Here is a 23,434-nt window from a genome sequence, read left to right as displayed (position 1 = left end):
GCATTCAAATAGATAGATGAATGGATACATGGATAGATGAATACAAAGAAGATTAAATGGATGAGTGTGTGAATCCCCACTAAACTGTGACTTATAAAGTATTCTAAGAGCTGGAAAGACAGGAAAGGAAGAGTTACATGGTATCTTGAGTATTCTCTATAGGATTAGAACCATTCGTTGTTCTAATAGCTTAGATTCCAATCCAGATACAATGGCAAGGACCACACTGTGTACAGGACACTCTGGCAACAGAAAAAAAGATTGTCTGCAGATGAAGAGAGCCACATTATATATACATTAATTCAGATTACATTTATTGAGTGTCTGTGATGTGCCAGGTCTGTCCCAGGGGCTGGGATACAGGGATATGCAGCTCTTGTAAAGTTTATGTAAGTCTAGTTAAGAGTATTAGACATTAAATAATAAACACACTCATAATTAAGTGCTGTGGAAGGAAGGACAAGATGATATGATATAGAAAAATCTAGCGTAGATGGGGTGGAGATAGAAGGGGAAGGCAGGAAGCAAGTACCAGTTAGATTGAGAGCTAAGGGTATAATTCAATGAGATATATATAATTTGTATATATACATATATGTGTATATATATGTGTGTGTATATATGTGTGTGTGTGTGTGTGTGTATATATATATATATGGAGTTGGAAGTTACTATTAGGTTGAACCACATACAATTACTGATACTTAATCATTTATGACCTACAAAATGGCAATTTCATGTGGTTCAAGCTAACATGTGTGTATTCCCAGCAGGGTCAGGGACAAAAGGGTATTCTATAATACTTTCATCAGGGCAGGGACAGATGGCTGCAAGATTAGAGGGAACTGTAGCAACGGAAAGAAAACTTGCAACCCCACATTATAAAAGTAGCACCAGAATTCTAGCATTATGAATTGAGGTTTATAGTATTCTTTTGATTTTAAATACTCATGCTTGTTCTCAAAACACTGAATGGATGATTGGAGAAAAATCTGAACTACTTTGATCTCACCTCCTTCTGAAATAAAGGTGGAGAGGGGGATGTTGTTTAAGTTTGGGCCTTGGACAGCAAAATAAACTATCATCAGAGTGAACAGGCAACCTATAGAATGGGAGAAAAATTTTGCAATCTACCCATCTGACAAAGGTCTAATATCCAGAATCTACAAGGAACTTAAACAAATTTACGAGAAAAAATAAGTCATTCAAAAGTGGGCAAAGGATATGAACAGACACTTCTCAAAAGAAGACATTTATGCAGCCAACAAACATATGAGAAAACTCAACATCAGTGATCATTAGAGAAATGCAAATCAAAACCACAATGAGATACCATCTCACACCAGTCAGAATGGTGATTATTAAAAAGTCAGGAAACAATAGATGCTGGTGAGGCTGTGGAGAAATAGGAACACTTTTACACTGTTGGTGGGAATGTAAATAGTTCAACCACTGTAGAATACAGTGTGGTGATTCCTCAAGGATCTAGAACCAGAAATACCATTTGACCCAGCAATCCCATTACTCTGTATAATACCCAAAGGAATATAAATCATTTTACTCTAAAGACACATTCACACGTATGTTTACTGCAGCACTATTTACAATAGCAAAGACTTGGAACCAACCCAAATGCCCATCAATGATAGACTGGATAAAGAAAATGTGTCACATATACACCGTGGAATACTATGCAGCCATAAAAGGAATGAGATCTGTTTTTGCAGGACATGGATGAAGCTGGAAGCCATCATCCACAGCAAACTAACACAGGAATGGAAAACCAAACACTGCATGTTCTCACTTATAAGAGGGAGTTAAGCAATGAAAACACATGGACACAGGGAGGGGAACAACACACACCAGGGCCTGCTAGGCAGTTCGGAGCAAGGGGAGAGAGCATTAGGACAAATAGCCAATGCATGTGGGACTTAAAACCTAGATGATGGGTTGATAGGTGCAGCAGACCACCATGGCACATGTATATCTATGTAACAAACCTATACATTCTGCACTTGTATCCTGGAACTTAAAGTAAAATAAAAATAAAAACAGTTTGGGCCTTGGGAATTATGTGTTTCTAAATCAATCAGCCAGCTGCTGATTAGAATCAGTTTCTAAATGAATCAGTCACCATGTACTGTTATACAGTCACAGTGACAGGAACATGAGCACCCAGCATTAGGTATAAAGTGTGCTCATGTGCCTATTACTGTGACCACGTAACAAGCTACCCCAAACTTAGTGGTATAAAACTACAGCCATGTATTATGCTCACAGGTTCCAAGGGCCAAGTACTAGGAATGGCACAGTAAGGATGGTTCTTCTCTGTTCTATGATGCCTGGGGCCTCAGCTGGGAAGATATGAACCGTGAGAGGCTGGAATACAGACACTTATTGACTTACAATGGAATTTCATCCCCAGAAACCTATCATAAGTTTAAAATATTGCTAAGTAGAAAATGCATTTAATTCTCCTAACCTGCCAAACACCATAGCTTAGCCTAGCCTGCCTTAAGCATGTTCAGAACACTTACGTTAGCCTAGACACAGATGGGTGTTTCGCAGACATGATGGGATGTGAAAACGCGGAACACAGTATCTAAGAAATGCTGGCAACGCAGTACATGGTCGGGTATGGGTTGTTTACCCTTGTGATTGCGTGGCTGGCTGGGAGCAGGAGAGAGGATCACAGGGCATGTCGCTAGGCTGGGAAAAGATCAAAATTCAAAGCACAGTTTCTGTTGAATGCATATGATTTTCATACCATCTTAAAGTTGAAAACTCCTAAGTTGAGCCCTCATAAGCTGGGGGCCGTATGATATGTAGTGGTAACTGGAGGATCCACTTCCCGCATGGGTTCTTCACTCATTGTCTGGTGCCTGAGCTGATATGTAGGCAGCTGGCTCCACTGGACCTGTGGTACACAGCATCCCACACAGTGTGGGCATCTCGCAGCCTGGAGGCTCAGTTTTGAAAGGAAGGGTCCTGATAGGGGGCCTTTGGAAAGGCAGAATTCTAAAAGACTAGGCCAAAGCTCCATGGCCCTTTCTTCACAGCCCATTCCTTCTAGTGTACTTTACTGGTAGAAACAATCACAAGCTCACTCAGACCCAAGGCGGCGGGGGTGGGGGCAGGGGGAGGCTGCAAAAAACCCACCTCTCAGTGGGAGGAGCGTCAAGGTCACAGTGTAGAAGAGCACCTGGGATAGGAGATATTGCTGCATCTATCATTAATGTAACCTGCAGGACAGGTGCCATGGCTCATGCCTGTAATCCCAGCACTTTGGGAGGCCAAGGCAGGCAGATTGCTTGAGTTCGAGACCGGCTTGGGCAACATGATGAGACTCTGTCTCTACAAAAAATGCGAAAATTAGCCTGGTATGGTGGTGCATGCCTGTGGTCCCAGCTACTTGGGAGGCTGAGGTGGGAGGATTGCTTGAGCCTAGCAGAAGTCAAGGCTGCAGTGAGCCTTGATCACACCGCTGCACTCCAGCCTTGGCAACAGAGTGAGACCCTGTCTCAAGAAAAAAGAAAAGAAAAGAAATATAATCTGTGATTAAAGTGATTAAAGAGAGAGTAACACCCAAAGAAACTTTTATTAGAGGGCCAGGTAATAGCTTTGCACAGGATCGTTGCGTATCTGCACAAAGGGAAGGCGAAGGTGGGAGTATCCCCTATCACAAGAAGGGAGTGACCCCACCAAAAGAATCTTTCCAAAAACAGTCCTTCTCTTGTCATAGCATGCAGAAAACTATTGGCTGTTTCTGAGAAGATGGAAGCACACACACTCCATCTAGAGAGACAGGTGACTTCTGCCGGCAGAGTTAGAATTTTGGAGAGTGTAGTAGGGGAAACAGAGTCCCCCAAAGCAATCAAAGGTTCAGGTTGGAAAGGCTGCTCCTTGAGCAAATCACATAAGCAGTATCTGAGAGTTAGTGGTCTGAAGCAAGAATCAGATGTAAAGACTTAGCTATTGTAGACTTTAGCCCAGAAGAGGGGGAAACAGTAAAATAAATACCCTGACTTTTCTCAACTCCTGCCATTCCATCTCCTTCCACTTCCTACCATTGGCCAAACCAAACCAGAGCCAGTGACACTGTCCTTAGATGCCAGCCCCCAGAGACACAGGGCAGGGTGCAGATGGGTGGAGGATGAACCTGGAGCACAGCCCTAAATGAAAGAACCCAGAATCTAGAAAAGATAGGCTCAACCTATTTATTACATTCAAGATCCAGTGGCACAGAATAAGCAGCGATAATTTTGTGTTATTGAGGCTTATTTCTGGCTTTATGCTAATGGTACGGTCGTTTTCTGAAAAAAAAAATCTTAATGTGAATACATCTAGAAATCAGGATTTCTGTGTTCCATCTGAATTACTGTAAGGCAGGCAGCATGGTGGTTGAGCTTGAGGCTCTGGAATCACATAGTCTGGGTTCAAGTCTTGGCCCTGCCACATATTAGCTGTGTGGCCTTAGGTGAGTTACTTAACATCTCTGTGCTTTTATTTCCCTCATTCAGAAGTTAGGGATGATGACTGCACCTCATGGAGTGTTCTAACAATAAGATGAGATTGTATGTAGCAAGCAGAGTGCTACTCTGGGTAGTAAGGGGTTGATAAATGCTACTATTGTTTTTGTGCACTAGAAGTTTTCAGAGAATAGTTTATATGTGAACAGTTCTGTACTTTTTCAATACAGTATAAAGTTGCTTAAAACATACTTTTTAGTGCAATTTTAACAATATGCCTCTTAGTTATTCTTTAACCTTCATCCCCCTGACACTTTTCAGGTAGACAAAAACATTACCAGTCAAAATTTAAAATCCACATGCCCTTTGACCCAGCAATGCTCATACTAGGATTTATTTAAAACAGACTATTGCCAGGGCAGTGGCTCACGCCTGTAATCCCAGCACTTTGGGAGGCCGAGGCGGGTGGATCACGAGGTCAGGAGATCATGACCATCCTGGCCAACATGGTGAAACCCCATCTCTACTAAAACTACAAAAATTAGCTGGGCATGGCAGCATGTGCCTGTAGTCCCAGCTACTTAGGAGGCTGAGGCAGGAGAATTGCTGAACCCGGGAGGCGGAGGCTGCAGTGAGCCGAGATGCACCACTGCATTCCAGCCTGGGTGACAGAGCGAGACTCCGTCTCAAAAATAAATAATAAGTAAATAAACTTTATTTATTTATTTATTTATTTATTTATTTATTTATTTATTTATTTTTGAGACGGAGTCTCGCCCAGCTGCCCAGGCTGGAGTGCAGTGGCACGATCTCGGCTCACTGCAAGCTCCGCCTCCTGGGTTCATGCCATTCTCCTGCCTCAGCCTCCCGAGTAGCTGGGACTACAAGCGCCCGCCACTACGCCCGGCTAATTTTTTTGTAATTTTAGTAGAGATGGGGTTTTACTGTGTTAGCCAGGATGGTCTCGATTTCCTGACCTCGTGATCCTCCCGCCTTGACCTCCCAAAGTGCTGGGATTACAGGCGTGAGCCACCGCGCACGGCCTAAACTTTATTTTTTAGAGTTGTTTTAGATTTATAGTAAAATTGAGCAGAGTCATGAAGAGTTCCCACATAGCCTCTGCCCCCACACATGCATGGTTTTGCCCATTATCAACCACCTCTACCACAGCGGTACATTTATTACAATTGATGAGCCTCCTCTGACACATTGTTTTCACCCAAAGTCTGTAGTTTACATTAGGGATCACTCTTGGTGTTGTACATTCTATGGGTTTTAACAAATATATAATGACCTGTCTCTAGCATTATAGCCCCATACAGCATCATTTCATTGACCTTTAAATCCTCTGTGCTCTGCCATTTTACCCTTCCCTTTCTTACCCACCCCCAATCCCTGGCAACCACTGATCTTTTACTTTCTGCACAGTTTTGCCTTTTCTAGCATGTCATATGCTTGGAATTCTACACTAGGTAGCCTTTTCAGATTGGTTTCTTTCACTTAGTAATATACATTTAAGGTTCCTGCATTCTCCCATGTCTTTTCATGGCTTGATAACTCATTTCTTTTTAGTGTGGAGTCATATTCCATTGTCTGGATGTACTATGGTTTATTTATCAAGTCACCTTCTGAAGGACACCTTAGCTGCTTCCAAGTTTGGCCATTATGAATGAAGCTGCTATAAACATCCATGTGCTGTTGTTTTTTTGAGATGGAGTCTCGCTCTGTCACCAGATTGGAGTGCAGTGGTGCGATCTTGGCTCACTGCAACCTCCACCTCCCAGGTTCAAGTGATTCTCCTGCGTCAGCCTCCCATGTAGCTGGGACTACAGGCGCACACCACCACACCCAGCTAATTTTTGTATTTTTGTATTTAAAGCCCAGGCTGGTGTACAGTGGTGTGATGTCGGCTCACTGCAGCCTCCGCCTGCCAGGTTCAAGCAATTCTCCTGCCTCAGCCTCCCAAGTGGCTGGGACTACAGGCACATGTTGCCACACCCGGCCAATTTTTGTACTTTTAGTAGAGACAGGGTTTCACCATGTTGGCCAGAATGGTCTTGATCTCCTGACCTCATGATCTGTCTGCCTTGGCCTCCCAAAGTGCTGGGATTACAGGCGTGAGCCACTGTGCCTGGCCCCATGTGCTGTTTTTTGTGTGAACCTAAGTTTTCAACTCCACTGGGTAAAAACAAGGAGCACAATTGCTAGATTGTATAGTAAAATTATGTTTAGTTTTGTAAGAAGCTGACAAACTGTCTTCCAAAGTAGCTATCCTTTTGCATTCCCGCTAATAATGAATGAGAGTTCCCCTTGCTCCACATCCCCACCAGCCTTTGGTGGTGTGAGTGTTCTGGATTTTGGCTGCTCTCATGGGTACATAGTGGTATTTCATTGTTTTAATTTGCATTTCCCTAATGACATATGATGTGGAGCATCTTTTCATGTGCTTATTTGCCATTTATATATCTTCTTTTGTGAAGTATCTGTTAAGGTCTTTGGTCCATTTTAAAATTAGGTTGTTTCCTTATGTTGCATTTTGAGAATTCTTTGTGTATTTTGGATAAAAGTGCTTTATAAGGTATGCCTTTTGTAAATGTAGTATTTCCTCCAGATCGGTAGCTTGTTATTTCATTCTTTTGATAATGTCTTGGCCAGGCACAGTGGCTCACACCTGTAATCCCAGCACTTTGAGAGGCCAAGGCGGGCAGATCACGAGGTCAGGAGTTCGAGACCAGCCTGACCAACATAGTGAAATCCTATCTCTACTAAAGATACAAAAAATTAGGCAGGTGTGGTGGCATGTGCCTGTAATCCCAGTTACTCAGGAGGCTGAGGCAAGAAAATTGCTTGAACTCTTATGGTGGAGGTTGCAGTGAGCTGAGATTGCGCCATTGCACTCCAGCCTGGGCGACAGGGTGATACTCCATCTCAAAAAAAAAAAAAAAAAAAAAAAAAAAAAGAAAATGTCTTTTGCAGAGTTGAAATTTTTAATTTAATTTAATTTAATTTAATTTAATTTAATTTAATTTAATTTTTGAGACAGAGTCTCTCTCTGTTGCCCAGGCTAGAATGCAGTGGCGCTATCTCCACTCACTGAAGCCTCTGCTTCCCAGGTTCAAGCGATTCAAGTGCCTCCATCTCCCGAGTGGCAAGGATTACAGGTGTGTACCACCATGCCGGCTAACTCTTGTATTTTCAATAGAGACGGGGTTTTGCCATGTTAGACAGGTTGGTTTCAAACTCCTGATATCAGGTGATCCACCCGCCTCAGCCTCACAAACTGCTGGGATTACAGGCACAAGCCACCGCTCCCAGCCTAGTTTTTTAATTTTAATGAAGTGCATTAAAATTTTTTTGCATTGATTGTGCCTTTGGTATTGTATCTAAAAAGTCATTGTCATACCAAAGGTCATCTAGGTCTTGTCCTCTGTTACCTTCTAGGAGTTTCATAGTTTTGCATTTTATAATACTAGGATTTAACCCACAGATATGTGTGTTGCATACAAATAAGTATGCTTGAGGGTGTTCTCTGCGGTTTGTTTATAGTTTCAAAAAATTAGGAACAACACAATTGTCCATCAGTAGGGGACTGGTTCAATTATGGCACAATCTATACATGGTGATGTTGAACAAGCTTCAAGATATACTGTTGAATGGAAAAAAAATCAATATGCAAAGCAATGTTAACAATGTGCCACCTCTTGTACTTTGAAAAGGATACAGTGTATACACACACATACAAACATACAGGCACACATATATACATGCTGGTATACATGTAGACTATCTCTGGAACAACATAGAAAAAACTAAAAACAATGGTTGCTTCATGTGCAGGGGAACCAAAGGCCTGGGGAGTGGGGCAGGGATGAGAGGAAGGGGACCTCATCTTCATTGTATACTCTTTTGGACATTTTTAGCTTTTGATGATGTGCACATATTATTCAGTAAAATTAATGAAATAAAAATCCAAATACAATAAATGCATAGCAATGGACACCTGTTTGTACAATTCAAGGACACATTTTAGGGTTGAAGAAATAATGCTAATGCATTATTAGAATTTAATATTTAGGTATCATACTTTTGATGATTGTAAAGCTAAGATTTCTGGGGACGTGGAGGAAATGGAGAGGGATAATACACATACAGGTGGGCTTGCAGCATGGACATTACCTCGGGCTTTCCTCTGCTGGGAGATGCAGCTCCATGGGGAGGTCTCTGAGGGCGAGGAGGGGTGTCTCACTGGGTGTCTCTGCCAACCATCCACATCAAAGGTCATTCTCACTCCTGCCATCTAGCAAAAAGGGTGTGAATTTTAGGAGACAAATTATTAGACTATGGCATTCTCCATTTCTTCTTTACCAGGGTGTCATTTACTAGCATATTTTAGCAAAATAGGATGGCGTTAAGAATGCAGAGGTGAGGAAGCCTGGGAAATGCTTGGGAAGCGAAGGCCTTGACTGGAGACCAGCAGAGGTCTTTGAGGTATCCTCAGAAAGCATGCCTTGCCCTTTCCCTGGTTCTAAACGGAAAGGCTGCACAGCAGGGAGCTCTGTGTGCCCCACCACCTGATTGCCACCCAGTGCCACTGAAGCTTAGCCTGTGCCCCAGGAGCTAAGCAGAGATGGCCAGCCTCCAGCCTTCCGGGAGCCTCCATGGCCTCCAAGACATGCTTCATCTTCGATGGTGGCCCATGTGCAAATGGGCCAGGGATCTTAGTGACCCCCTTGAAGTCATAGTCCTGGACCTCCTCCCACAACCACCTGCTGTGATGAACTGAGTCTGACCTCCTTGGCACAGTGGCCGTTCTCTTGTTGGAGGCTGGCCACCTAGAGTACAGTGATTAGACCCTGAACCAGGCCAAGTTAAAGCACAGGTCTCTAAGTCCTATTATGTAGAGTGTGGTGGAGTGCAGGGTTTCCCCAACTGAAACTGCAGATAAATAAAGAAATTCCATCTCATTGCCTATCATTTGTTCCTGGTCTTCCCCCACAAGCCAAAATTACCAGAAAAGTACACACAGGTGAGCCAGAGAAAACCAGGGAAGTAAAGACCTGGGCCAGAGCAGCAGAGCACTAAATCTAAACAGGTGCTAGGATCCAGCCCCCTGGATTTCTTTGGGGCCTGGTTTCATCTGGTAGACACTCACCTGGCTCGAGAGTCCTACAGATGACTGCACGGGCTGTCCTGTCTCTGAATCTCACTTAATACTTGGATTCAGAGATGGCTTGTCTGGAAGGAACACTCTGCCCCACGTGAAGACTTTTTCTAAAGCAAGACTTCTGTCTTTTAATGAGAAGCATCTTATCATTTTTACTTGACCCCTGGACTGCAGTGGAAGCCGTGTCCCAGCTTGAACATCCTCTCACTGGAGTGCAAATGAACTCCCACTTGCACCACGTGTTCCCTGTGTGCTGGGCCCCGCTGGGCAGTCAAGGGCATCGTCTCACTTCTCACAGCATCCTCTGAGGTGTGTGCTATTTCTAGCCTTGTTTTACAGAGAGGAGATGGGTTTGGAAAGGAAAAAGCAAGTTACCCAAACTCAACTGGGCAGCCTGACTCCATCCCTCCACCCCTCATTGCTCTTTTAGTAGTTTAAACAATGCATCCAAAAGTTAAAGATCTAAAATCCCATTTATTGACCCCCTAAAGTCCGATGCTTGATTTCAGTGATGTGGTCCTGTAGTTCAAGCAATGCAGGGTAAAGGAGATGGAGTCAAAATCTTCTGACAGCACCGAGTGCCTTTGCATGCAGGAGAGGGGACGGCTGCCCACTGCTGTCCCATGGATGGTACCTTCTCCTTGTCCTTCCTCCAGAGAAGAGATGTGGTCACAGCTGACCTGCCACAGTGAGAAGCAGCTTCTCTCGGCAGACTGGCAGTGTGTATGGATAATCTCGGGGTTCACTGGACCTGCTCTTGGAGGTGAGGGTCTGCCCCACCAACCATCACCTTATGTCCACTCTGGCTCAGGACATCTGCTTCTGGGCACACATGCAAAACATCTCCTCCCCAGGCAGGACCTTTGAGGGGATATCCTTGAGCGCAGCCTGGCTCGTTCAGGCTTCTCCCAATTGGGAGATCACCTGCTTTCATCAATCTCTAATTTAGAGTTCCCTAGCTGATTTAACAAGACACTAGTGCTGTCCGCAGGATTCCTGGAGTCTACAAGTCTTTGCTTGGAAATCCCTGGGGAGAAAGAAAGGAAGGCACCCTAAACTTCTTTCTTCCTCACCTTTAAAGGGGTTCCCATTTAAAATCCTCCCTAGTCCCCTCCTTTCCTAAACAAAAGGTATTCTTTATAGTCCCAACTCACAGTTCTATTTTTCAATATTTGGTGGTTGCTTTAGTGTAAGGTCCTTGGGGTATTTAAACTACATGGATTAAAGAAGAGCAGCTGGAAGGTGGAGAACTTTTCAGCAGAGTATCTTTTCTCTCTCTAATTGGTAGCAGCACAATCTGTAACAAGGTGAGTCTAATTCCATTCTGCTGAGAGAGGAAGAGTTTTGTTTTTATTATCCTTCCAAGACTGGCAAATTGGCAGGGTTTTTTTTTTTTTTCCTAATATAATAAAAAGTAGAAAAGCCCCAGTTTCTTCCCATTTCTGAGGAATCATCAAATGTGGGGGTCAAATGAGGACACAGACATGTCCCTTTCATCACACCATTGCCTTGCTCCAGAGCCCCCTTGTCTGCCAGGACCCATCTTATCTAGTCCAGCCTGGTTCAGCATTACTTGGAGACAACGTGCCACCTTCTCCAGTCCCACCACTCTGTGCCCACACCTGCCAGGGCTGGTCTGGAGGGCACCTGCTTCACATCAGCGGCTTTCTCCACCTCTGGACCAGTCCATTACCCCTTCAAGACCTTCCTCAAGCCTCATCTCTCCACAAAGCTTCTCCAGACTCAACCAGACCCATAAGACTGCTCCCTTTCTGTGAATTCCTTTAGCCCTTATGTCCATTACTGCAACCATGCACTGCGTGGCATAGTTCTCCAGGTGTGACCACAGCAGCATGGAGGGAACCTTCAACTGTCATAGACACAGACCCTGTGCACACTGTCAAAACAATTACTATAACCCCCTTCATACTCTTATATTGGCCAATTAAAAAGCACCTAAATACAGCCCTAACAGAGGGTAATTTGGTCATATGAATTTAAAAACAATATTTTATAGACCCTTTGACCCAGCAATTACACTTCTAGAAGTATCTCCTCAGGAAAAAATCATGTATGTAGGAATGTCCATTAGGAATATTTATTCTAAAAATTAGAAATAATTCAAATGTCCAACGATAGGAAAATGGCTAAATTATAGAGGAGCTGTGCAAAGGGCTATTCTACAGTCATTCAGATATTATAGAATAGTATTTAATGACAGGCAAAGATATTAAGGTTATATTATTTAGTAAAACAAAATAAAACCAAACCAGACTTCAAATTAATGACAAATTTTACTTTAAATCATCTATCTACAGCACAGAAGAGCTAAAAAAGAAGTAGACAAGTCATAGAATTAGAAGGTAGAGCTCTTTCAATGGGGTAATGATTCATTTTCTATATGCTAGGAAAAAATTAAAAATACACATAAACAAAGGAAGAGAAAAATTGACCAGCTGCTGCCACCCACATATAACCACAGTTAACATTTTGGTGGAGGCGTTCCATGATTTTTCTCTGTGTGCATGCACGTGCATGTGTGCTTGGGTATGAGTGCATGCATCATGAGTGGTACTCTTTTAGTAGTCCTTGGGTCATTAACACAGAGATGCAGTATACATCCTGATTCATAAAAGCCTGATGTTATTTTGTACTTCTGCCCTCTTCTGATAATGCCTTAAAATACTAATTTATTAATTTACCCTTTCCATCCCGCTCTGACCTTACATATTATTGTTGCCATGCATTTTAATTCCATAGATATTATAAATTCCATGAAGCATTGATAATCAATATTTATTTATATTTCCTACATACACTTTCCATTGTTCTTCATTCCTTTCTACACCTCCAATTTCTGTCTTTAATCATTTTCCTTCTGCGTGAAGAATAACCTTTAGTATTCCTTTAGTATAGGTCTTCTGCTGACAAATTTATCCATTTTTGGTTGAAAATGTTTTTATTTCATCTTCATTCTTGAAGGATATTTTTACTGAGCGTAGGATCCTCAGTTGGTTGATTTTCTGTCAACTCTTTGAAGATGTTTTGAACAGTTTTGCTGTGATGTGCCTAGGTCTGCTTTTTTTTATTTGTCCTGCTAGGAGTTGGTAGTACTTCCTGAACCTGTGGCTCAATGTCTTTCATCATTTTTCGAAAATTCTCAGCTACTGTCTCTTCAAATATTGCATCCACCCAATGTCTCTCCTCTACTTTTGGGACGCCAATTACACATTATGTTAGAGTCTTCACAGTATTTCCATGTCTCTTATTCTTTCCTCTGTCATCATTCATCATTCCAAATATTTTTTCATGGTCTATCTTGCAGATCATTAATTTTCTATTCAGCTGCGTCTATTCTTCTATTAAATGCACTCAATTAATTAGTTTCAGTTACTGAATTTTTCAGTTCTACAGATTCCATTTGATTTTTCTCTGTGAAAAATCACAATGTTATTTACTTACTTATTTTTGCATTTGCTTGTTTATTATGTTTTTTCTCCATCAGAATGAAAGCTCCTCGAGGGCAGGGACTTTGGTCTACTGTCTGTATTGGCTGGTGCCTAGGGTTGTGCCTGTATGCAACAGGCACGCAATGAATATAAATATTTTTGCTGTACACTGGATGGACGTGAGTGATTCTCTGGGGCTTCTGCAGAGTCTGGTTTGGGAAAGGGGGTGCTAGGGAAAAACCCTGCTCCCTGCAGCCTCTCATTTTAATCTTTCAGTGTTGAAAAGTGGGGAGGAGCCAGATTCAGTTTGCTGGGGAGAGAGTCAGTGGGGCGCCAAGGTGCCCAGAGCAGCCTTTGGGAAGGTGTGGGGGAGGCTGGATTCCCAACTGCCAGCCTCCAGGCCTTGGATGGACCTAGGACGCTGAGACAGAACACAACACTAGGTGAGTCACCCGCCAGTCACCAGCTCACTGAGGAACCAGAATAATGTACTGTTCTTGGTTTGAAGGCACTTGGAGAAGGAGAGGAAGGAGAGATGGGGGCTGAATCTCTTCCCACCCTATCTCTGCCAGGTCCCAGCCTCCTCTCTGGGCTTCTGTCCCAAAGAGACCTGCCTGCAAGCCTTCAAAGGCCTAGGAACCCCAGTTGGGGGTCCCTGTTCTGGAGCCATGGGGTTGGAGTGCCAGCTCCAGCAGAGTTGTCTGCCTGACATTATTGTTGGCCATGAAAGGCCGCGGGCTATCCTGAGCTCAGATCTTGGCTGCCGGCCGGCTGCTTCTGCAGCAGGGTCAGGGTGTCCCACTTCTTAATGCAGCGCAGCTGCTCCTGCTTTGCCCGCTTGAGCTTGGTGGGGTTTCAGATCACTTGGACGATTTCCACCTTTGGCTCATTCCGGGCATTTCAGGTTCTCGGCCCGGCGCTGTTTCTTCTCCTGGCGGCCCCTCTCCTACTCCTCCTCCAGGTGAGGGGCAAAGTCCTAGGCCAGCTTCCTCTCCTGCTTCAGCTTCCCCTGCCACGATGGGCGCAGGGGCTTGTCCTGAAGCATCAGAGAGAATCTTTTCTTGGAGTGGTTCTTCCACACTCAGCCCTATTTGGGCTTCCCCTTCGGGATTACAGAAAGCTGCTCTTCAGCTTCTTGGACGCTGGGGCCTGGGATGAAGAACCCCAGACAGACTTGCCGAAGCCGTCTGTCACCATCTCCCCAGCTGGAGGTGGTTTGCTCTGCTCGTGCTGACCCTGACCCCGGGGGAAGCCAGGTGCCTCGAGTGTCAGCTCCAGTAGTAGCTGAGAGGGCTCCGGACCCAGAGCTTGCTGAATGGGGTTAAGGCTCTGGTGATCCTGAGCCTGGCAGCAGCTGATGCTGGGGGGCCCCTGGGGTCAGCTCCTTACTTTGGGCCAACACCGAGGCCAGTACTCCCTCGCCCTGAGAACAGTTGGGTGCCTCCTCGCCTGGCTTCGGCTGACATCGTGGGGATTCAGGACTGACTCCAGCTGTCTTTGAGGCGACTCCAGGTGTAGGTCTTGCTGATGCTGTGGGGACCCTGGGCCTGATTCTGGCCGCCCCTGGGGGGGCTCCAAGCCTGCACCCTGCTGCAAAGACTGGGTGATCCTGGGTTGTCTCCAGTGACCTTTCGGCGGGGGGCCCCAGGTCAGCTTGTTGCACACTCGGAGGAGACCCGGGCTCCCTCGTTTCTTCTGGGTTCGACTCGAACTCCACAAGGACCCGTCTCACCCGCAAAACTGAGGTGAGGCTCTCGGGGGATTCAGGCCCTAGGCCTTCCAGCCCTTGGCTGTGCCTTAGCGGTGTATCCATGGTTCAGCTGTAAGTTTCCAAACCCCTACACACATCCACAATGTTATCTTTAAACATCAGGCATGGTTATTTTAGAGTCTATGTTAATACCTTCCTTGTCTGGATCCCCCGTGGGTCTGTTCTTTCTCTCGATTTTCATCTGTACTTTTCTTTTTCTCATATGCCTGGTTGTTTTTGCCTAAGTGCCTGAAATTGGTTATGAAAAAATAGTAGAAAAAATTAAAACTTAGAAGAATGGTATACCATGTCTTCAGAAAGGATTTATCTGTGCATCTGGATGATAGCTGGGGCATTAGCAACCTAGGATCCCATTAATCCAAATTCAGGAATGAGAGGATTTGAAGCTGAGTTTCAGTCCCTTTGAAAGTTAGTTTACTTCTGGTTCATCTTTTCTTCCAGAGTATACATAATTATGAGTATCACCTCAAATTATAGAATTCAGTTTCTGCTCCCCTGTTTATGTTTTTAACCTCTCAACCATAAGTCTCTTCTGAGATTGGCAGAGGTAGTCCTGAATGCCACTGGGTGTCCATTGCTCTGTGTTTCTGCCTTTCCCCAAATCTTAACCTGGTAACTCTTTTCTGCCTTGTTTGCTCTCTAATGCCTTCAAGCGGATTTTTACTACTTTGTTAGCTTTTCTAATGGTCTTCCACTGATAGGTAGGTTGGTCCAAATATCCTATTCTGCCACTACTGAAAGCAGAAATCTGATATCTATTATGAAATTCATTTTAAAGGGCTTCTATTTTTTTACCCCATTACTGAATAATTTGCCACTTGGTTTCTTATTACTGTTGAATTGGTTGTCCTTTGTTCCTTTGAATCTGAAAAGAATTGCCAACCAAAACTGTAGAAAATTACTTCTGCCTGAGACTGCTCAAGGATTCTTTCTCCTGTGGTTCACCTACTTATATCCCACTTTACTGCTCAGAAACTCACCCATGATACTGCCTGGCCAATTGGGACCCAAGACAAGAGTGCCTCTTGATGTCTCCCTGAGTGCAGACTACCCTGCCTCTTCCTCTTTGGGGTCTAATTTTTGCCAATGGATGAAAGCCTGTCGTGGCCCAGATCTACTGTCCTAATTCTAATGCTTTGGGGCTCTATAGAAGAAGAAAAATGCAGTCTACAATTCCACACACCAAAGGCCTGGGAAGCAAAGCCAAAGCATCAACAAGATCATATTTTAATCTGCCTTTTGCCTGCCTCTCATTTGTATTGGTGAGAGCTACAGCTACTGGCCCCTTTTCTGTCAGTGATTCACACAATTTTGTTGCTAGTGCTGAATTTCCCAGCTACCAGAAAGAGGATCTAATGTTTCTTTTTCAAAGGTCAAGTCTATCACAGTTATTTTTTTGTTTGAGTTGATTTTAAGAACAGTCTTTGGAAGGATAGTGGGTGGGGTGGCATTCTATAACACTGCTTCCCTCTCCAGGGCTCCTAATGAACAGAGGTAGGACCCAGGAGGAGGTAATTGCAGCAGTATCCAAGACTTCAGTGTTGGGTTCCTTTTGTAACTCATCCATCCACCCACTCACTCCCCCACTCTTTGGCTTGGTTTGGGGTGCAATAACAAAGTGCCATAGACTGGGTGGCTTTGAAACAACAGGAATTTATTTCTCATGGTTCTGGAGACTGGAAGTCCGAGACAGAGTGGTAGGGTTCTGGTGAGGACCTTCTTCTGGGTTGCAGATTGTCATCTTTTTGTTGTATCTTCACATGGATAAAAGAGTATGAGAGAGCTCTCTGGGGTCCCTTTTATAAGGACACCAATCCCATTCATGAGGCTTCCGCGTTCATGACCTAATTACCCTTCAAAGACCCTCACCTCCTAATACCATCACATTAGAAATTAGTTAATGTACGAATCTGAGAGGGACACAAACATTTAGTCCATAAAACTCATTCACCTCCTCATTGAATATATACTCATTAGACCTTACCACTTGCAGGACCTTTTGCTAAGTATAGTACTTCAGGGGATTAAAAACGTTAGGCAAGGCACAGTGGCTTCTGCCTGTAATCCCGGCACTTGGAGAGGCTGAAGGAGATGGATCACTTGAGCCCAGGAGTTCGAGACCAGCCTGGCCAACATGGCAAAGCTCTTGTCTCTACAAAAAAAAAAGAATTAGCTGGGTGTGGTGGTGCAGGCCTGTAGTCCCAGCTATGTGTGCAGCTGAGGTGGGAGGATCACTTGAGGCTGGGAGACAGAGGTTGCAGTGAGCTGAGATTGTGTCACTGCACTCCAGCCTGGGTGACAGAGTGAGACCCTGTCTCAAGAGAGAGATTAGAAAAATCATTATAGAAGGATGATGATCTAACAGAGGCCACTGTCATGGCCCTAAAATGTTTGCACCATGTGATGAACACTGAGATGCTCCTCTGAGATTTTCCCTTCAATGAAAGACCAGTTGTCCCAGCTACTGGGAGGGGTGGGCAGACAGCTTTCAGTTGTCAGACCCTTTAGGGATTGCCTCAGCTCCCGAGAGCCACCTGGTCTGGTCTTCACAGGTGGTCTCCATCCAATGAGTGTCTGATGCATGAGTATAAAGGCCTGGGCATCTCAGCCCAACTTAGGAACAGTCTGAGAGGCTATTCCAGGTTCAGAGCTCCCTGTGTGAATGGCTGAGTCTGTTGCTGGGGCTGCATCACAGCCCAGCTTCTCTATCCAGTCCAACTTCCTTGCCCTATGTTCCACAGGTGTCAATACCAGAAGTGCTCCTTAATAAATATCTGCACATTAAACTCCATCTCAGAGTCTGCCTGCTAAGAAATTCAATCTGCCATACACCTGTCCCAGAGTATCTAATGGTTACAGAAACTGCTAGAATAAGTCGGGTTCATGTAGACTTTTGGCATAAGTCTAGCCAGGGCTGCAGAAGCAGTACTGCATGGGGCAAGGGTTGGCATTTTTTTTTTCCTTAAAGGGCCAGTAGTAAATATTTTAGGCTTTGCAGGCCATGTAAGATTCTTGTTGTATATATATTCTTTCAGTCTCTGTCTCTCTGTGTGTGTGTGTGTGTCATAGTCCATTAATGTAAAAAACATTCTTAGCTCATTGGCAGTAGGAAAACAGGCTGAAGGCTGGTGGGCTGTAGTTCCTAACTCCAGTGTAAGGTATTAAGAGCCTAGACTTGTTGGGAGGCAATTATCCATGGGTCTTTCACGTTTCTACACATCTAGCAATGCAGAGATACCAAATAACATTGTTCTAAATTATCTTGTTGTGTTAGACCATTCTTTCACATTGCTATAAAGAAATACCTGAGGCTGGGTAATTTATAAAGAAAGGAAATTTAAGTGGCTCAGGTTCTGCAGAGGCCTCAGGAAGCTTTTACTCATGTCAGAAGGCAAAACAAGAATAGGAGCATCACAAGGCCTACTCCCACTTTGGGAGCAAGAGAGAGAGTGGGGAAGAGATGCCACACACTTTTAAACAACCAGACATCACAACAACTCAGTCACTACCCTGAGGACAGCACCAAGCCATGAGAGATCCATGACTCAGACACCTCCCACCAGGCCCCACCTCCAACACTGGGGACTGCATCTCAACATGAGATTTGGAGGGGACATCCAAAGTATTTCACTTTTGAAAAATGTTGTAGAGTGGTCAGCCTTCAAAGATACGGTGTCTCCTACCAGAGAAGAGATTAGCCATACTATCTGTCCATTATAAAAGACTCAGGTTCCCTCATCTTAGTGTTCCTCTCCTATAACTCAACCTACCACATGTAAAGGAATCAACTGGCCCTCTTTGTGTTGCCCTGTGGCAATGAGGCTCATGAAACCAGCACAAGAAAATGCTGATGCTCTGCCTACTGCTATTGCTATAAGCAATAAACTGCTCTTTGTCTCTGATCCAGGAGTTTTGTGTCTATGGCCAATCCATGAAACTGTAGCAGGCTAATTTGTTAGATTACAAGTAGAGTAAAACCTCAGACCCTTCATAGTTCTTAATTTCCTAGGTTCAAATTCCTTCACCATTGATAGGTTGGTTAGATGGCCTAATTCCCAGGAAGGCCCAGAGACAGGGACAGGTAGGAACCATACCCAGGGACTGCCCACAGACCTCACCAGCGGACTGCATGTTGGGCTTGCCCCATCCCTGGAGTACAGAACTCTGCAGCTGCTCCCAGCTGAGCTTGCCCAGGCTCTGTATTTCCTTCCCTCTTTAGGTTAGAGCAGTGGTTCTCAACGTGTGGCCACCAGGCCTATAGTACGAGTGCCCCGTGAGAATTAGTTAGACATGCCCATTTTCAGACGACCAAGCTCTCAACTCAGATGCACTGAATTGGAAATTCTAGGGGCAGAACCCAGCATTCTGGTTTACCAAGCTCTCCAGTGATTCCCATGAGCGTCTTGCTCTGGCTTTTCATCTCAAGAAGCAAAATGCTCTGTTTCACAGCCCAAATTCATTCTCACCTGTCGGAAACCCAAAAGTGCTAGGGTTTCCAGTGAGCAACTACACCTTTTAAGTAAATTAAATTGTTTCTATGAAACTTTGACCCCCATCCAAGGACGTGTTCTAAGCACAAAATTAAAGGATCAAGAAACATGCCTCAAAGTCAAGGCTCCTGTGAGAAGACAACAAATTCAAGCTTGAGAGTTTTGCAAACCTCTCTAGGTACACATTTTTTCCCCACCTGAAAGCCCACTGCAAAACTTTTCCTACTTGTTGTCATGAGAAATAGCCCATGCCCCTTTGGTAAATATTAAAATCTCAAAATTCTTCTTTAAACATTTGAATTATCAATATCCTGACTTAAATCAATCTAATAGTACTTTTACAAGAAAAATTATTTTGGTATTAAAAAACATTTTGGACTGGGAGTGGTGGCTCACGCCTGTAATCCCAGTATTTTGGGCGGCTGAGGCAGGCAGATCATTTGAGGTCAGGAGTTCGAGACCAGCCCAGCCAACATGGCAAAACCTACTAAAAATATAAAATCTAGAATACAAAAATTAACCAGGCATGGTGGGGGGCACCTGTAATCCCAGCTACTCGGGAGGCTGAGGCAGGAGAATCACTTGAACCTGGGAGGCAGAGGTTGCAGTGAGCCAAGATTGTGCTATTGCCTGGGTGTCAGAGCAAGACTCCAGCTCAAAAAAAATACACAAAAAACGTTTTGATCATGGGCTATCAGTGTGTCATACACTTTCTATCCTAGGTAAAACATGGAGGCTGGATCCAATCTAAGTCTGTTAGCATCAAGCCCAGTTCATGATGTGTGCAAAGTGTACTGTGCCTGCTTCTACCCCCTTTCTTTGTTAAGAATGCTTCCTTTCCTCTCAATTGAGAATCTCTGATTTAATATCAGTAGAATGACAATAGGGTGAAAAAGTATAGACCAAGCACCCTAGAGTGTCACCTCAAATTGTGTCTGGTTTTTATTAGACTATATTAATTTTATATACTGTTATTTGTAAGATATAGAGCCACAAATACAGAAAAAAGGAATGAAGTAAGTCCTCACTTAATGTTGCCAATAGGTTCTTGGAAACTGCAACTTTAGGTGAAATGCCATAAAACAAAATCCATTTTCCCACAAGCTAATTGCTATAAACAGGAGCTAAGTTCCTGGAATATTTCTAATCAGAAAAACATCACCAAACTTCTAAATAAATACCAAAATGCTCCTAATAGTAAACACTGAAATAAATATGAGCAATACATACACTTAAGACAAATTCATAAGAACAAGATAATTATCTTCCTACTTATTCCAGTTCAGGGTGCAGGACGGAACCTGCCCCAGCCTGGACACCATCAGATCTCAGGGCGCACTCACACGCACCCATGCTCACTCTGGGGCCAGATAGACATGCCGTGTGCACACCTTTGGGATGTGGGAGGAAACCAGAGTGCTTAGAGAAAACCCATGCAGATGTGAGGAACATGTACCAACTCCACATAGACAGTGGCCCCAGCTGGAATTCATTTTTCTTTTCTCGTCAACGTGGTAAGAAAATAATGTTGAACTAAATGTTATTTGGCTGGGCATGGTGGCTCATACCTGTAATCCCAGCACTTGGGAGGCCAAGGCGGGTGGATCACCTGAAGTCAGGAGTTCGAGACCAGCCTGGCCAACATGGTGAAACCCTGTCTCTACTAAAAATACAAAAATTAGCTGGGCGTGGTGGTGTGCGCTTGTAGTCCCAGATACGTGGGAGGCTGAGGCAGGAGAAACACTTGAACCCGGGAGGTGGAGGTTGCAGTGAGCTGCGATGATACTACTACAATCCAGCCTGGGTGACAAGAGTGATACTCCGTCTCAAAGAAAGGAAGAAAAATGTTATTTGAGGACCTGCAGTATTTACTAAGTGCCAAGTATTGAATACGCATTACCTCAATTCAGTACACAGCAGCCTTCCAAGGTCGACAGCAGCATCGCCGCCCCAGGTGGTTCTCATGTGCAGTCAGACTTGAGAGCCACTGATGGGTGAAGTTTGTTAGCAAATGTCATGGTTAGTGAATGCTGGGGCTCACCAGCCTGCTTCTTCAAGGCCTCAGGTTCACCCTGGAACCCTGAAGCTGACACCACAGATGGTAAGGGAAGACTCACAGGAGGCCATGTCTATTCATGGATGTCTGGGAAGCCGCCAGTCCCATGCCTGCCCCTCCTGGACCTGCCTGCGCTGGCCATGGGTCTGGAATGGAATACTTGAGACCCTCCAGTGCTGATGGCACTCTTAGGTTGCCACTCGCCAGGAACATTCTGTGGCTCAATATTTGTCAAGAAGGTGGTCAGTTAAAATGGAACCTGCTTAAGAGAAAGAGCAATTATTAAAGCACCAGTGTGCCGACTGTGGAGGCTGGAGACTGCAAGTTTATATGGCCAGAGAGGGGCCTGATCTGGGTTTTTCCCCAAAGCTTCACCGGAACCAAAGCCACATCTCTGGCCCTTGCATGGTTATTCTCCCCTTGGTGCCAAGGGGGGCCTTGTGCTGGGCTCTGGGATGCCTGTTAGGCCTAGCTTCAAGCGCTGGGTAGCTAGCAGAGGGCTGTCCAAGCTCCTAGGCTGTTTCCTTCTCTGCCTCCCTTACCGCCCACATTTTGGTCATTTTGCTGCTCATTAGCACCTCCTCCAGAAGGTGACCTGGTTAAAGGGAGGAGGTGAAACTCAAATCCAGCAATTTTCCTGCCTGTTAGCAGCTCTTATAAAAGTCTTGATGGACAAGCAGGTTAATGCTGTTGGCTAACCCTGGAGGCTCCAGCATCCCCGTCCAGGGGCTGCACAGGGGCTTGCATTTACTGAGCACCTACTGGTATCACTAGAGCAGCAAGTGATGTTCTGTGAGGTACTGATGAGTTCACGGAGCACTTTGGAACATATGGTTCAGGTGATCCTCACAGCAAGCTTGTGGGGTCAGTATAATTCTTATCTGATTTTACAGATATGGAAGCTGAGACTGGGAGAGGCAAGTGACTTGTTCAGCATCCCACAAACCACAGCAAATAAGTCCACCAGGAATGTGAATTCTGATAGGAAGTTGGAGTCCAGATCCTACTCACATTACTATACCACTCTGTTTTTCTACCAGGTCACATTCGGTGTGAAGATTTCAAGTTCCCATTCTCGATATACTTCTAACCTGATGGGGGAGGAATGGCACCTTTGAGGTGAAAACCTAAAAAACAAAAGGGAAAGGGAAATGTGAGATCACAGCTGCTATGAGGAAGATGAGACATCAACAAACCAGTGAGGAGGAGGAGGGGGATCTCGAAAGCGGTATCAGAAATGCACTTGAGGCTGAGCGCGGTGGCTCATGCCTGTAATCCCAGCACTTTGGGAGGCTGAGGCAGGTGGATCACCATGGGTCAGGAGTTCGAGGCCAGCCTGGTCAACATGGTGAAACTGCATCTCTACTAAAAATACAAAAATTAGCCAGCGTGGTGGCAGGCACCTGTAATCCCAGCTACTTGAGAGGCTGAAGCAGGAGAATTGCTTGAACCCGGGAGGTGGAGGTTGTAGGGAAAGGAGATCATGCCACTATACTCCAGCCTGGGTGACAAGAGTGAAACTCTGTCTCAAAAAAAAAAAAAAAAAAAAAAAAAAAACACTTGGAAAGTGGGGGGCATTGTGAAAGACAGAGCCCAGAGGAGGTTCTAGGCAGGGATAGGAAAGCTGGGGGCAGTGAGCAGGGGCAGGGGACTGGGTCAGCACTCCTAAGGAAGGAGACCTTGCAGGATGACAAGAGTGTATGGTGCAGATGAGAGTGTCATGGGAGGCATGGCCACTGTGTAGTGTTAAGGCGAGTGCCAGGCTGGGGAGGTTGCTTCCTTCACAACTTCTACAGGGGTCTGAGCAGATCAGGTCTGGTTGGAGCTGTGCTCCAGGAAAGCCAAGTAGCAACTGTGCGTGGATTAGGCCAGAGGGGACGGAGTGGAGGCAGGGGAATGAGTCTCACTGACCGAGAGGGAGAAACAAAGGAAAGGAGGGGCCTGAGCAGCAGAAAGACATTGTGCAAACCGAATTCTCTCTATGACTGCAATGAGCTCTCTCGGCAATGCCTGTTAAACTAGGCTGCAGGGCTTC

At 44.8% G+C, this 23,434-nt stretch overlaps 1 pseudogene; it reads right to left on the bottom strand.

Moving 5' to 3' along the window:
* Window positions 1–22,881, bottom strand: part of LOC103226309 (coiled-coil domain-containing protein 86 pseudogene) — a 48,156-nt pseudogene extending 25,275 nt beyond the window's left edge.
* Between the last annotated feature and the right edge of the window lie 553 nt (window positions 22,882–23,434).

This window comes from Chlorocebus sabaeus, chromosome 21 (genome assembly GCF_047675955.1).
Source record: "Chlorocebus sabaeus isolate Y175 chromosome 21, mChlSab1.0.hap1, whole genome shotgun sequence".
NCBI classification, from domain to species: domain Eukaryota; kingdom Metazoa; phylum Chordata; class Mammalia; order Primates; family Cercopithecidae; genus Chlorocebus; species Chlorocebus sabaeus.
This window is presented reverse-complemented; position numbering and strand designations above follow the sequence as displayed.